We start from the raw sequence: 17,701 nt of genomic DNA on the forward strand, positions 1-17,701 counted from the left end.
AATTGATATGCTTAATAGTTATACAGTTAGTCTCGCATAGCTAAAGAGAGGAATAACCATTAACGGTGAACGTAACAGGACATAGGTGAGTTTCTAGCCCCATTTCCTTGTTATGTTTTCGGGGTTGTGTGCATACTTGGTATGATTAGTTAATACACTTACCCTAAGTGGTAAGTGTATGTCTTATGTGATTAATGTGATAGTGATTGAGGTTATGAATGAATGCTTGTCGGTACGTGAACGATCTTCAAATATTGCACGTATCGCCATGAAAGCTGAGTATTACATAAGATGCATGAATGATATATAAATGATTAAGAATATGTATGAATGTATATAATAGAATGTAAACGTAAAGAAGCGTATGTATGTTGTATGGAAAGAAGGGAACATATCCTAACAATATCTGAGATAGAGAAGAAAGGGACCAGACCCTAATAATATCTGAGATAGAGAAGAAAGGGACCAGACCCTAATAATATCTGTGATAGAGAAGAAAGGGACCAGACCATGATAATATCTAAGATAGAGAAGGAAGGGACCAAAACCTACAAATATCTAAGATGGTAAAGATAGTTACGTACGTATTATGAAAGTATGAAAGTGTGATGGTATGAAAGAATGTATGAATGAATGTATGAAAGTATGAAGGAAAGAAAGAAAGTGTATATGTACGATTGAAAGAAAGGTAACAGGCTAAGTATGTAATATGTATATTCGGATACGTACATATAAGTATGTGAATGTATTGTATGTTGCCTGATTAACTAGAACTCACTCAGCATAGCTGATTTTTAGTATGCACGCAGGTGAGTAGGATGAGACAACTGGCTTGAAGGGGGACACATGGCAGATGAATAAAGAAGCTGGCATCTGAAGACTCAATTGTTAATGTTTGAACTAAAAATACATGTTTTATATTATTTTTAATTGAGACTTATGTAATGAATGGTTGACTTTTAATATTATTCCGCGAATGTTTTAATTCACTATGATATTTAGAACTGTGTTTATGAGTAAATCCCACGCCAAAGTAGGGAACCGGGAACATGGCGTTACAATGTGAATCCGAAGTGTCGGATTCTCAGTCACAACAACATTATCAGATAAATTAGTCAGATTCTCTTCAGCATCATGAGACGATTCACACATCTCATGATTTTCAGGAAATGGAGCTGAAGAGGAATCAACAAAATGACCATCATTTGACGACATAGAAATAAGATCAGACATATCAGGAATATCATTTTGTGTAACATCATCATAATTAGAAACTGAAGATCTTGGTGTCGAAAATTGATCTTATAAATAAGCACGCACCAAATCTTCATCAAGTTGATCAATTATGGGAGTAAAAGAATTAAATAAGCTTTCATAATCAAACATCCAATCAGGGCCCTTGCCAGCAGGAGGTGTGGTGTACCATTGACAATCAACATGGTACCACTCTTCAACACAACCTGAAGTAAAATTGAACATTCGTTTGTTAGGTGATCATAACCCAAGAAATAACCTTCAATAGCTTTCTCTTCGAATTTTCCCGCATCTTTCTTCAACATAATACAAGGACACCCGAATGGTTCCAAAAACTATAAATTAGGTTTTCGATTATTCAGAAGCTCATAACTTGTCTTTTGTAGCTTCTTCACAGTATAAACATGATTAAGAGTGTAGCAAGTATTGTTCACCGCCTCATTCCATAATTGAACAGGAAGCTTTGAATCTGCTAGCATTGTTCTTGCAGCTTCAATCAGTGTTCGGTTCTTCTTTCGGCAACACCGTTATTTTGAGGTACATATGGAGCACTATATTCTCTGTGAATTCCTTTTTGAATGCAAAAGAAATCCAATACAGTGTTTTTGAACTCCATACCATTATCACTCCGAACACGTCTCACCTTGTGTTTTTACAATGATTCGATCTTTGTGATTAAATTTTGAACAAGAACAGGTGTCTGATCATTAGAACTCATAAATAACACCCACGAGTATCTTGAATAGTCATTAGTGACAACTATACAGTACAATCTTCTACAATACTCGCACGATACACAGGACCAAACAAATCCATATGTAGTCATTCCAAAGGAGTATCAATGGAATTAATTAACTTAGATGGGTGTGACTTCTTTTTCTGTTTGCCCTTTTTGCATGCAACACAGTGATCGGTCGGCTTGAAATTTTTCAGGGAAACCTCATCAACCAAATCCTTTTCCATCATATAATTCATCTTTCTGACATGAATGTGACCCATACGCCTGTGCCACAAAATCGAGTCATTATCAGTTGATTTTGAGCAAAACACGTTTCAACAGAAGTTGATACTTTAGTACTCATATTTAGTACATAGATATCGTTGGACCGAGGAGACCGCATAACAACCATGTCTTATGGAATGACATATCCTGGTTTGAGTATTATGCACTCCTTGTCAGTAAATACAGTGGTATACATTTTATCACAAATTTGAGACACGCTCAACAGATTGTGATCCACTTTATCACAATAATTAACTTTCTCAAATGCAATACAACCATTTGACACGTTTCCTTCCTTTGTAATTGTAAGGCCCCGGTCCCGGTGCCTTACTTGGACGTTGGATTTACTCATAAACACAGTTCTAAATATCATAGTTAATTAAAATTTTTGCGGAATAGATAAATGTCAACCATTCATTACATAAGTCTTAAATATTAAACATGTATTTTAGTTCAAACATTATTAACTAAGTCTTCAGATGCCAGCTTCTTTATTCGCCTGCCATGTGTCCCTCTTCAAGCCAGCTGTCTCATCCTACTCACCTGCGTGCATACTAAAAGTCAGCCATGCTGAGTGAGTTCTAGTTAATCAGGCAACATACATTCATACACTTACTTTCATATACACATCTGAAGATATATACATATCATATACTATACCCGTTACCTTTCTTTCATACATTCATACATTCATACATACATTCTTTCGTACCATCACACTTTCATACTTTCATACTACATACATAACTATCTTTACCATCTCATATATTAGTAGGGTCTCGTCCCTTTCTTTTCTATCTCAGATATTATTAGGGTCTGGTCCCTTCTTTCCATACAACCATACATATGTTTCTTTATATACACATTTCATTATATACTTTGATATATACTCTTAACCTCTTACAAATATCGTTCATACACATTCACATATCATACACTTACCACTTAAGGTAAGTGTATTAACTATTCACATTGAGTATGCACACAACTCCGAAAACATAACAAGGAAATGGGGCGAGAAACTCACCAGAACTGGGTTCCTTACAGAGTTAATGGTAACTCCTTTTTTTAACTGGGCACGGCTAACTGTATAACAATTACACGTATCAGTTAACTATTACTCCCCGTATCGTATTTCTAATTTAATATAACTCCCAACGAACGGGGGTCCGGGGGGCAGCGCCACTGGCAGCAGGGTCTAGGGGCGGCAGCCCCTAGCAGGGTCTAAGGGGCAGAGCCCCTGGCTTGGGTCGAGCTGCCAGGTCAGCTTGGAAAAAATGTTATTTTCATTAACAGTCCTTTATTTAAATTTCATCAAAACCAATTCTCATTAAATATTTAAGTAATAATTTATACTGGGTAAGCACCATTCTCTATCCCATTCGTTATGACGAATGGCTCCATTCGTTATAACGAATGCTTGTTCTTAGACGAATGAGTGCATAACGAATGACTAAGGTCATTCGTGCTTCCTATAGGTCGAATGAGAGACTCATTCGTTACAAAAGCACAAGAATGCATCTATAACGAATGGTTCCATTAGCTGTCTCCTCATGGCGAATGTATGGATAGCGAATGACAAATGCCATTCGTTAATCTGCAAGATGAATGAGAGGTTCATTGTTTATAAGGATACGCGAATGTATCTTATTCGCTATGACCGCTAACAAATGACCAGCCATTCATTTATCATAATGAATGGATATTATGGAATTATCCATTCGTTGACTCAATGGTCAAAGTCAAAATCGTCAAGAACAATATTAGTCAACAGACACCAGATTTTCTATTAAGCCTCAAATCACAATGAAACAACACCAAATTGGCATCAATCTACTCGTAATCACCTCGCCTACAAACCCCAATGATCCAAACATCACGTTTTAAATGGTGCGCTGATTGATCTATATTACGGGTTCTTTAAGTTGACAATTCACCTATCAAACGTCAACGAATTTCAACTAGAATCGTTGCATTTGATTCGTTTATACCTTTTACATATAGATCTAGGAATACTAAATGAGCCAAACGAGTTTTCGCTATAGAACGTACCTTAAACGATTCGGTTTCATGAACACGATATACTTTTGGTGTATGTTTGCTCGTCACGATGCATTAACACTCACAAGCTCGGGTCTTTTCCTCCGAATCTTGGTTCGGGGTATAGAGAGTGTTTGTGTGTGTTTTTTAGAGTGTATGGAGACTAAGGATAAGAATGAGAGTCTAGGGTTTTAGGAAGGTTTAAGGGATTTATATACCCTTAAGCCCATGGACCTAAGACCATTATCATATCTTATTCCATCTTTTAAGGTCCAAGCCCACACTCTAGAATTTTATTTAATCTTGACTAAATATAAACACACCCGTAAGTAAGCGGAATCTCTTTTATTTAATATTATCAAAAGCAGGATGTTACAATAATCATACCCCCAGAATTACCCGTGAAAGCTACACACCCTCCTTGAATATTTTTGACATTTGTTCAAAAAGGCAGCCCAGGCCTCAATCTTGGGCACCTCTTTAATTTCACTTGAAAAGTTAACTTTGATTGAATCCAAATGCTGTTTAGCTGCTTGTGAATAAGTCACACCTTTTTGACTTTCGTCTCAAATACGCAACTTGAACTACATTTGTGTTCACATTCTTACAAATTGGTTCCGTAGGAAAAAATTTGGTTTTTAAATTATCTTTGCTTTCATCAACATGAATCGCTTTTCATGGATTCACATTTGAAAACATGATGTGAGTCTCATCATCACAAGACATAGGTCTTTTCAGAATTTCTTTAATCAAAGGAACCTGTTTGGCTTGTTCCCTAATAAACGGATGAAGATTCTATGATTTCTTTACTCCACAGTTTCTTACAACATGACCACGTTCACCACATAAAAAGAAAGTTCTCATATCAACGAAGGTACGTTGTGGTTTGACATAAACTGATGTAGTGGAAGATTGATGAGAAACTCCAGGAACATGCACTTCGTTCAGATCATCAAATGTAAAAGATTTCTTTTTCATATAAAAATCAAGATTTGAACAATTAGAAAAACTTTGCAAAGTGTCAGTTCCAGTTGAATTAACAAACTGAACTTTCTTAACAGATTTTAACAATTGTTTTTCTTTAATCAATGGATCTGTTGTGTTTGATACCTTAGATTTAGCAAATGCATGCTCAAGATCTTGTATTTTTGAAGTTTCATTGTTAAAGACACTCTCATTCAATTCTGGTTTGATCAAATTAGTGGAATAAGTGGAATTTCTTTCTCAATGAACACCTTGCTAAGACCTTTTAACTTAAACACATGACCATTGTTTTCATTAGAAGGAACTGGGTTGATGAAATGCATCAAATCAACATCAGAAACTTTTGGTTTTTCTGATCTCTTAGCCTTAACCTTAACCGTCTTAGACTCTTTTATTTTAGATGTATTTGAACCATACACAACTTGTTCAAATTCATGTGGTTCACACAGAATGTGATTTGAACGTGGAATATTCGACTCCTTGTGTATAATTTCTGGTTCAACTACATCCTCGATAATGACTTTCTCAACAAAGACTTTGTTGGTTTGAATATGTGATTCTTAAGTTGAAGAATATTCTTTGTCATTTTGTTTTGATTTCTCCACATGAACAACAGTTTCAATAACAATCTCTTCCTTTCCCGCAAATGGATTTTGGGAATAGTCCTCATAAAATGGTGGAGGAATCTCGACAAAACCTAAACCATTTTTAGAACCTTTTTTTTTGCCAAATACTTCAATAAATTTATTTAACAGAAAGGATGAATTTCTAAAATTGCCTAACTTGCTTTTCAACTCAAGAACTTCATTTTCAAGTTCAGTTATCTTATATATTTGTTTGAGAATTTGCTGAAACTGTTTTTCATTAATGGTCATTTTCACTAATAGTTCTGCTTTCAGATCATGATTACTTACAGACAATCCCTCAATCTTATCTTTAGATTTCTTTTGTGTGTCTAATGATTATCTATATGTATCCTTGATTGAAGCAAGTTCTTTAAGCAGTGAATCATTTTTATCATTAATTAAAGCAATTTTTGACTTAAATGAGTCATAATTAGAACAAAACACATTATCAGATAATTTAATAGAAACATATGAAGAACTAACCTCGTCAATTTTTGCCATGCAAGAAAAGGTAGTTGGATTCATTCTGCAAGAAAAATCAGAATCTGATTCATCGTCAACATCACTTTCAGAAGTTAATCCCACTCCACTTACAACTTAAACGTTTTCAGGTTGATCAAACATTGCTAGATTAGCTTGACCTCCATTCCCCAACGGTCGTCGTTTCCAATCTATCCCATCAGCTGTGAGTAAAGCTTGTAATCCTGCAACCTTTGAAGAATATCCCCCATAAGGTTTATCTTTTACCTTAATAATAGTCTTCCCCGAACATCTGCTTGAGAACGAGGACCATTGTATTCCTTCTTTGGCTTATCACATTCTTTAGCAAAATGACCAAACTCTTCGTAATTGTAACATTTGACTTTCAATTTGTCAAAACCAACTCGTTTGTTCAAGGATGGTAAGTCTTTTCTAGTTCGTTGCATAAAATTTTTCACTTTTCGTACTATCATAGCCATATTCCACTTAAGATCCATTAACTCAAGATCATCAGGATCAATATTATCATAATCTTCACCAGTCAATTCACTTGTAGCAATCTTGCTACCCACCAAGTTTTCATAATAAGTCATAAATGCACAAAGAAAAGAAAAATTATGTTTGGCTTCCTTCATGTTTTCATTCGGTGGAGTAGTGAAAGCATTTGAAGTTGATCCACCAGGTATGTCATTGATCCTAGAAGCCATGAAACATACATTTGGATCACTATAGGAAGATGATTTCTCTTGCACGGTTTGAGTAAGAAATGCTTTAATTGGAGCAACAGTACTACTCAAAGGCAAGCATCCTCCATATTATGTCGGATCTTGAGTTTCTTTCGATGACTTTTGACATTTTAAATCATACTCTCTATCTTCAATCTTTTGCTTAAATTCCATAGAAGTAAGATCTTCATTTTTAAAGAAACTATTTTCTTTAAGCACCACAAGAAACGTTGAGTAAGAACTTAGAAGAGCATTCTTCACAGTATCAATCTTATCCACCTCACTTAGTTCCGTCTTTAACTTATTCATTTAAGTTATAAGATCATTGAATCTTGTAATTATTTCTTCTACAGTCTCTCCTTTCAACAAGTTAAAATTTCGAAACTGAAATTTTAACATCACCTTTTTTACTTTACTCAGTATTACCCATACTTCTCATTTTAATGTGTTGAAAAAAAGAGGCACAAGTTTTAATAATTCCCACTTGATGGAAAATATTGTCAGGTAATGCCGTCATTAAAGTGGAATATGCCTTAGTTTCAATATCTAGAGCTTTCTTTTCCTCTTGAGACTGAGAAAAAGCCTTTGGTGTAAACCCAGTAGTTTCACTTCCAATCATAGGCACAGTGTATACATCATCAAGACATCGTGAACAATCAGGGTGTACGGAACCTAGATGTGCTCTGAAACGTGGTTCCCATTTAGCAAAATCGCTAAATTTCATTAAACGTGGACATTTGAATGAGATCCGATTTCAGCATCGAGATGTAACATTTGTTGCATTAACATGTTCTGAGAAGCTAGTGCATAATAACCAGCCATCTTAAACAAATAAAAGTTTAAACTTAACAAAATTCAAACTTAAAGGGTTAAAATGAAAAATCTGTAACGATTGGGAAGACGAATGAAGTATGAGTATTGACGAATGATGAATAGTTACGAATGAGTAACAAGAATAGCGTAACGAATGAGTTGACGAATGGTATGATAAAAGACTAACGAATGGGTTGAGGAATGTTATGACGAATGATGGACGAATGGGTGACGAATGGTTTGACGAATAAGGTAAAAAATAAGGTAACAGATGAATTTGTAGCGAATAAGTTACTTGTGACGAATGAGTAATGACTGGATGACGAATGAGTGAAGACGAATGAACTCTCCATAACGAATAGCTGACAACGAATCAACTACATTAATGGATAAGTTTGTTATTCTGTTGTAACAAACTTAACACGTGGCACGAATCAGTTATACTTTAATAACGAATGAGTATTAAACGTATAACAATTGATTAAATCCATTATAACGAATGTTCATATAAATCTTCAAGCAAATTTTCAGATCTGGAAATTTTCCAGATTCAAACAACGAAGCAGCCAATCACAAATCCATGGATTTAGTAGTCCGAATCTCAAACAAAATACATATATTTTAGCTCAATTTACTCGTAATCGTCCCGTGAACAATCCCAAACCAATCCAAACACAAAATCTCTAAATCAAACCAGTCAAAAATCCAATAAACCAAAAAGCAGAAATCTTTGTTCCGTTAACACTCAAATTCAACTCAATTCCTTTCCAACCTCATACCATAATCCAATTCAATCACTACGAACCTCACAAAACCAAATCCGAACCCACTTACAGTCAAAACAACATCAAATTAGCATCTCATCATGGTATTTGAATGAAATTTGATAAACAATGTATCGGATCTATAATTACCAAATGAACTATATGTAATCAATCAAATCATGATTAATACCTTAACTATAAACACAATCAAACCTTGGTTTTGCTTTGATACCACTTGTAAAACACTATAGGGCTTTAATTGATCGATTCCGGCATATCAATTGAACACAAGATGTAGTTATTTGGTATATGTTTATGTATATTAGACTTTATTAAGATTAACGAAGTGTTGGGAGAACAATTGGGCAGAGTAACGACACCCGATAAATAACTTTTTAAACACTTAATTTAATCTGAGGCATATCATCCTATATATAGAAGATGGATGCCATTCGTTACACATTACGTAACGAATGGCCTTCATTTGTCTTCATTACATAAGTAAACAAAATGGTATAGCGAATGACTCATTCGCTATACCCCATTCGTCAACATTCCACGATTAAGGTCCATTCGTTAAACATCCTTAACGAATGGACATGTAATAATAGTGAATAATGTTCATTCGTTAAACATCCTTAACGAATGAACTATAACTTAATGAATGGGACTTAAAATTACTAAATTGCCCTTTATATTAAAATAATAATAAATTACATAATGATTACAAAGACTCGAGACGACAAAACCGTGCACTAACACATATCGTTTTATACCCAATGTAATCGTTTAGTTATCTTGTAAATACTTGCCACGTACCACAAGACGTTACACAACGGTCTATACCCTCTATTTCTAAAACCCATGCTATGATGTTTGCTCAAATTTTATACCCTGCTATCTGTAATTGATACAACTATGGAAATTCTAATCACCTACGCCATATGTGTTCTTGATTTAATCATGTTCATCAGGCTCAAAATTTCCAAACTTATTCTATTAAACCCTATTTTGCTATCTAATCAAAATATTTCAATTCAATCAACTTCAGTTATTCAAATTGTTATATATCTAATTAAATCAAGTTATTTTAAATCAGATAAATCAATTCAATCATAACTAAGTTTATCGAAGAAGATGTTTTTGTCATTTTTCTCTAAACATATTTTATCTTCTCAATCGTACATTATAACAAATCTTTATTCGATTTTTGGATTTAAACGATTTCAATTCTAATAATTTATTAATATTAAGTGTTTATGTTGATACAATAAAATATATCTTTTTAAAGACAAATGTTTGCAATATTATACTTTCAAAAGATGTTTTGAAATATAAATATTAAAGCAACTCAAAAATTCAATTTATTTTTAGCAATATTTTACACAATGACTATCTTTTATTTATAACCAAAAAGTATTAATTTTTTTTTCCTCAAAATCATGTATTTTCAAACGCTTGTAAACCCACACGATTAGACGAATCATGTGGACCGTCCGACGATAACAGTAATTATGGTCCGGAACATAATTATCGAAGTCCTCGCATGGAAATCATAATGCGTACAATTGTGTGTCATAATATAGAATCGAAAGTAGTTGGGATAACGGTACAAATGAAAAGATGATAAGGACATGGTAGATAGGCCGCTGGTACATCCTATATATAAGTGCCCTTATCGGATTTTCATTTGAAGCATTGCTTCAACTATTCAAAGTTTTGTATTGTGATTAGTTTTTTTTAATTATATTTTAAAATTTTCTTCTCCTCCAAAAATTTGATGGTGTTATTATAGTATTCTTTAATTTCGGGACAAAATTCCCTAAAGTATGGGAGACTGTAACAACTCGAATTGTTTCAAATTTATATTACGCGACTCGTTTTTATATTTGAGAAATTTTATCAATAAGAATATCACGTTTATCGAGTAATTATTAAGTTATTTTAATTGCTTATCAGTATTTTGAAACCCGGCCCGACCGGTCGGACCGGTCTGACCGGGACCCGGTCTCTATACTGGGTCGGGTTACTGTATTTGGCCCGTTTTTTTTAAACCCGGCCGGTTTTGCGGGTGAGCAGTCGGCCAGGACCGGTTGACCCGGCGGGTGAACCGGTAAAACTCATTTTTTCATTAAATCCAAAATCTAATGTGCATGCCGGAATTCGAACTTGGGTCAATATGGAGATAAAAGCTTTAATAATTACCCATGAGCCAGCCAATCAAGCTTTATTGATGTTTCTATTAATCAAACATAAATCATATATATTTAAAAAGCAATGTATAGAACATAGATAAACATTAAAGTTTGTTAGTATTATTGTTATTATTTTTGGTTATCATTATTTTTATATGTATATGAATTATATATATATATATATATATATATATATATATGCGATTATATATTTAAATTATTTATGATGTCATCCGGGTCAAACAACGGGCTGCCCTCCTGGGTCGGTCCGGCCTTTGACCCAGTAAGGCGTCCGGGTCGACGTTCGGGTCGGGTCTGAAAACATTGCTTATTATATTTATTTATTAAATATGAATTAACTTTAAAAGTATACAATTTTAACCCTAATCTAAACTTTAAACCTACTTTATATCCACGTCCATAGTCTAGGGACCAATTTGTAAAATTTGTTATATTAATATATTATTATATCTTTAAACCCATTACCCAATATCCAAATCCTATTACCAAACCCGTTAACCCGGTTCATATTGCATCTGTGACCCGTTTTGTTAACTTACACCTTAATTCTCGTCGCTTATTTGGAAATTGAATAAATAGTTTTGTTAATCATACCAAATCGGCCTAACCGACTCTGTTAATTAAGAAATTGAAATCTTTTTTGATACGTAATAATCTTTTTAACTAACCGTCATAGTGCGTTTATGATTATACACTAAAACAATCATTATAATCCAATTGCTTTCACCTACACCACACTTAGTCTAGCGATAACAAAACCCCTATACATAATTTGTCTGCAACAACCACAATATACATGTTCGTGATCTTGTTTAAGCCATTGGATCTGTGTGTCAATACACCATCAATCGTCATTGTAATAGGTATTTATTTATATGGATAGACTCGCCATAATTTGTTGTAAATTAACCCAAACTTTAATTGTACGAACAATTAACGGATTTATCAATTTGTAGTCTATGGTTGTAAGGTCCCAATCCCGGTGCCCTACGTTGGAATTAGATTTACTCATAAACATAGTTCTAATCATCAGAGTGAATTAAAACTCTTCACGGAATATTAAAACATCAAACATTCATTACAAAACATAAAAATCTTGTCTTTAAACTTTCAAATTGTCTTAACATAAAACATCATAACTTTTCTTGGCTAGATGCCTGCCAGCTCAGTCCATGCCATGTGTCCCCCTCAAGCCAGCTCCTTCATCCTATTTGTCTACGTGCATACTAAAAGTCAACTACGCTGAGTGAGTTCTAGTTAACAAGGCAGCATACATTACATTCATATACATACTTAAGCGTATCCAAAGACACATATTAATACCTTAACCTGCTTATACTTCATTCATACATACATTCAAACTTTATACTTTCATACTTTCATACTTTCTTGTTTTAGTCTACTACTACATACATAATTATCTTTACGTTTTAAAGAGCATTTCGCCCTCCATACCTCGGATATTATTAGGGTCTGGTACCCTTCATCCAAAGATATTATTAGGTTCTGGTGCCCTTCACCCTCGGATATTACTAGGGTCCAGTGCCCTTCTTTTTGTACAATACTATCGCATACCTTGGATATTATTAGGGTCCGGTTCCCTTCTATCCATACAACCATAAAACCATACATTTCTTGCCGTACAACCATACATATATTATATATAAATACACACACACACACATACACACACACACACACACATCTACATATATACTTCTAACATTTTCTACATTCGTTCATCATTTCAATATCATTCATATATCTTTCAAAAGTCATTCATATAGCATACATTTACCACTTAAGGTAAGTGTATTAACAAACATACATAATTATCTTTACGTTTTAAAGAGCATTTCGCCCTCCATACCTCGGATATTATTAGGGTCCGGTACCCTTCATCCAAAGATATTATTAGGTTCTGGTGCCCTTCACCCTCGGATATTACTAGGGTCCGGTGCCCTTCTTTTCGTACAATACTATCGCATACCTTGGATATTATTAGGGTCCGGTTCCCTTCTATCCATACAACCATAAAACCATACATTTCTTGCCGTACAACCATACATATATTATATATAAATACACACACACACATATACACACACACACACACATCTACATATATACTTCTAACATTTTCTACATTCGTTCATCATTTCAATATCATTCATATATCTTTCAAAAGTCATTCATATAGCATACATTTACCACTTAAGGTAAGTGTATTAACAAACACATAGAAGTATGCACACAGCCCCGAAAAACATAACAGAGAAAAAGGGCTACAAACTCACCTGGATCCGGTTACGTTCGGAGCTAACATTAATCCATTTCCTTAATTGTGCACGACTAACTGTTAAACATATATATATATATAAATATATATATATATATACTAGTAGGTACCCACGAGATGCGGCGACAACTACAATTTTCATCCCGATACTCTCGTGATATATTGTATAGTTCATTAACCACAATTCAATTTACAAATATGTTAGTATACAGTCATATGACTCTTGTAGTGTAATGAAAACTATACATTAGTATAAAAAGATAACACAACTTAAAACACATATAAACCAATTATTATGCAGCTAAAAAAAATATGTATTCAAAGTCTATGTACATACATCATATTTTCTATACTACTACACACATTATGTATACATACAATTACAATACATTGCATTATTATCATTCATATACAATACAATTAAACTTAATATTTTAACCAGGTTATTTAGGCTATATTTGATAGATCGATGTCATGTGTTATCCTTCCATTCGTCTTTATCCGTTGGATCAGTTGACTTCATACAAACAAATACATAAGAAAGCCAGATTTGACTGTATGAAATGGTGTGATGGAGCACTAAAATGTGGTTTTGTAACACAAAAATTAAACTCAGCACATCTTTTAATCACGTACATCTTCCGAGGCTTGCTTGTTGAAAGTTCAAGGCGGATGTCACCTACAAGACTTCTAGGGAGTGTTTCAAAAACATTATGCAGTTACCAAAATGAGGTAAAAAAAGACTAACTGCTAGTGGGTAGTCTTAAACCATCCAAATTTTCTAAAACAAAAAACTCACTTTTAGTATTTTGCTATATACCAATGTTCAAAGTCAAACCTTATCTGCTAATTTTGGTAATTGCAATAGCTTATTTCGCTACGATCAGACATTCAACTTGTTCAACCTACTTGACCCATATCTTCTCGCCAAGTATTTTGATTTGAATGTTTAAGAATTGGAACAATATAAAAACTGGCGAACCTGAGTGTCAAATAAAGCTATTGATCTTGAGCTTGAGCTTTCTGTGTTTAGTTTTACCTCTTTTAGACTTATATGTTATATTTTTACATTACCCAGTTGGGCACGAGCCAAGCTTTGGCTCGTTTAATGCTTTTCTCAAAATTTATATAAAATAATTAAAAATGTATATTAATATATTATTAGTTAAAAAATAAACGACCCAAGCCTAAGCTAAGCTCGGGTTTGATAAAAATGACGAGTCGAGACTTTAAACTTTTAGAAAGATATATCTAAAATTGACCATTCACGTGCATATTGTAAAAGCAACAAGTTAACGAGCCTAAGTAATTTATTTCTAACACTTACATGGGATGAAGTAGAGGTGTACAAAAAAATCAATTCGGGAACTGGTTAACCAGAAACCAAACCAGTTTGTTTCAAAAACCGGTTTCTACCAGACCGGCTCCCAACCCGAACCAAACTGCAGGTTCGTATAGTGATTTAAGTATTTTACAATCAAACCAGTTTTTTGTCTTAAACCGGTTTAAAACCAACCCGAACCGGTTCGGATAAGTTTGGCTACTTCTATGCTTAAGCCGATTTCTAAACCGAACCGGTTGACCCTAACTGGTTTTGAATATGCAAAAACCAAACTGGCTCGGTTTTAAAACTGGTTCGGTTGTAAAAACACTTTTATACACCTGTAGACTGAAGTAATGAAACCTAATGACATATGTTAATATTGCAAAGTTGTTTAAAATATCAACAAACAAAACAGCTTGGATAGAGTTATCACCAACATTTAATTTATTTTATATCCTGCATCACTTATACAATAACTATAAATTATGATCCAATTTGTTTAGTTCATAGAGAGAAGTCAGAAATACTTGGTTTTACTTTGAACTATTCTTAAATTATTTGACTTATGACCTTTGCAACAATTCTACATCCCAAAAATAGGAATGCTGCCATTTCATAATATCCAAAAAAGTAAGTTGTGTATGGCAGTTATTGGAATGTTTTATATGTTAGTAGTTTACAAGCTATTTATATAGATGTTGTGGGTATTGTTGCAAGATGATTACCTGAACGGGTTTTATTCAGCCACAGTCTTCGTACATGAACTACATTGTTGGGGCCTAAGATTAAGAACTGTGAACGAAGTGAACACACACATATAGATTATCAAAAACAAATTCACATAAATGTAATAAAATCCCCTTATTTTAGTAAACAGGGCCAACACTAACTTTTAAATAGGAATAGATGTGAAACATTGAAATATTCAAATTAGAGGAAATAAAACACCCTAAGCAAATAACCAAGCTTTTAAATTGAAGCAGATATGAAACAGTTATGTAACAGTTTGCAGCAGGGGCATTTTAGCTTTTAAATTCATATCAGTCACACACGTGTATAGCAAAAGCATCTATTGATAAGTAAAGAAATGTACCAACTACCAAATAGTGCTTAGAGTGAAGCTGAATACAAAGGGTAGAACCATAGGCCCTGTTACAAAAGAAAAATATTATATCAAATGAATGCTGAGATTTCACAAGAGTCGTCGTTAATGACACAAAATTTGAGTTAGCAATTGATATAGTTAACTTTGAGTGTCAATGGACAACACATTTTCATCCAACCACCTCGTTTATTTAAATGTTTGTGTTCAGTCGTTTGTTTGATTCAAGTTAAACGAACAAATACGAACATGCTCTATCATTTTCAAAATCTTATTTAAAAATAGATAAAAAAAAGTGTTAATGGGTCTAACCAACCCAGTCCATTTTGTTAAACCTATGTTTAATAAATGACCACAAAATCCTGCAACTAAACGAATAGTTATAATTTTCATTCTAAAAATAAAATACATATAAAATAGAGATGCAATATATATTTTAATGGTACTTCAGTAGGTTTTAACTCAAAATGGCATGAAATAGTTGACAAAGAGGGTCGATTTGGGTTACTTTAAATCACAGGCAGTCAAATAGGTATAATAATAAAATGAGTGTGCAGTAATAAATCGCTGCAATAGTAATTTTTCAAGAAACAAGACAATAAGCGATCACCTTTTCGATCCATATAATTGACGTCTCCATAGTGCATTAATGAAAGCTGCAACGAAACTTATGTAAGTGCAGCTCTTTAAATATAAAAAACAGATGAAAGATATTTAACAAAGAACACATCAATTAACCAAGCTCACGTACTATTCTGCCTAATCCTCTTGAAATGTAGAAATCAGTGAAGGTCAATTTTTTCTTGCCAAAAAAGAAAGTAGTCATATAATGTTTGTGTGTTTATGTTCGTTCAAATAACAATAGATAATAAAATAAAATATTATTTGTCTTTTATTAACGTTCATTTATGTTTATTCATTTAAGTTTTATATTTGTTTATGTTCGTTCAGTTATGTTCATTTATGTTTATGAGTTATTCGTTCAGATTTCTAACAAACGAACATAAACAAACATAAATATGTTCATTTAAAAAACAAACAAACATGAACACAAATATTGAGTTAATTAACTGCTCGTGTTCGTTTAAAGTTAACAATGATATTATTACCATGGAAAGATTTTAATCTGGAATTGCAAAACCTGCATTTAAGAATCCACGTTTTGCATATTCAATTATATTTTCCCAAACACCTGCGAATAACCATGTACCATAATAAAGAAATAGATTATATTATCTTTTTAACTAAAAAGTGACTCCATCTAAGCAAATTGTTGAGGATACAATAATATTACCATCCCATATCCAACTTTCACCATATTTATATAGCTTAGATGCTAACATCCTAGGTTTGACTGAATCTCCTCAACTTGGACCATGGCAGGTGGACTTTAAGGTTTTGAACTACAAACATACAAAATCATATTCATCAATCAATAACAATACAAGTGTTTCGATTTAAAAGAAAAAATATTGAAAAATAAAAATACAAATGAAAACATAAATTAAATCAAATGCAGTACACAAGCACATTACCTCAAGAAATTCAGATGAAACCTAAAAGTCTCTCCCCGTCTAACTGTGATGCACCATCAGAATAGTCACAGGCCCCATCTCACCGGAGTGTGACCTAACGATAGCTTCGCCGAAAAAATAACACAAAGTTAAAAATTGGGTCTAATCATGTTTCAAAAGAACGGTTGGCTACCTTATCGAGTACACTTCAGTGGCTCTCGCTTACAAGTTCAACTATTGTTCATGGATTATCAGTAAGCTTCTTAAAATGAAGTAATAACACAAAAAAAGACAAACAAACATTATATAAATTAAATTGTCTTGTGTAAATAAATAGTTATTGCGATGTAAATAAAAAGGAAAAAAAATAATACTTATAAAGTAAGATAGCTCACTACATCGTTAACCCAGATCCACGAAGGCATAAAAACATGTCAATGTTCTTAAAAGTGTTCAATTGAAAACACATGCCTCACATTCAAAACATAAGATAAAATAGAACTAAATCAGAAGATATGCACTACGCTCCAGTACCTAAAAAAGGAGCTCAAGATCAG

General features: G+C 33.4%; 1 long non-coding RNA gene across 1 annotated transcript; it reads right to left on the minus strand.

Moving 5' to 3' along the window:
• Window positions 1-16,055: 16,055 nt before the first annotated feature.
• On the minus strand, window positions 16,056-16,984 carry LOC143594887 (uncharacterized). The gene is made up of 3 exons (XR_013146426.1): window positions 16,925-16,984; window positions 16,740-16,822; window positions 16,056-16,286 (listed from the first exon to the last, which is right to left on the minus strand). It is a non-coding gene; the product is annotated as an uncharacterized LOC143594887 (long non-coding RNA).
• Between the last annotated feature and the right edge of the window lie 717 nt (window positions 16,985-17,701).

The sequence above is a fragment of the Bidens hawaiensis genome, unplaced genomic scaffold (assembly GCF_021521415.1).
Source record: "Bidens hawaiensis isolate Kalapana, Puna unplaced genomic scaffold, B.hawaiensis_p1.1 tig00044286_1, whole genome shotgun sequence".
Lineage (NCBI taxonomy): Eukaryota > Viridiplantae > Streptophyta > Magnoliopsida > Asterales > Asteraceae > Bidens > Bidens hawaiensis.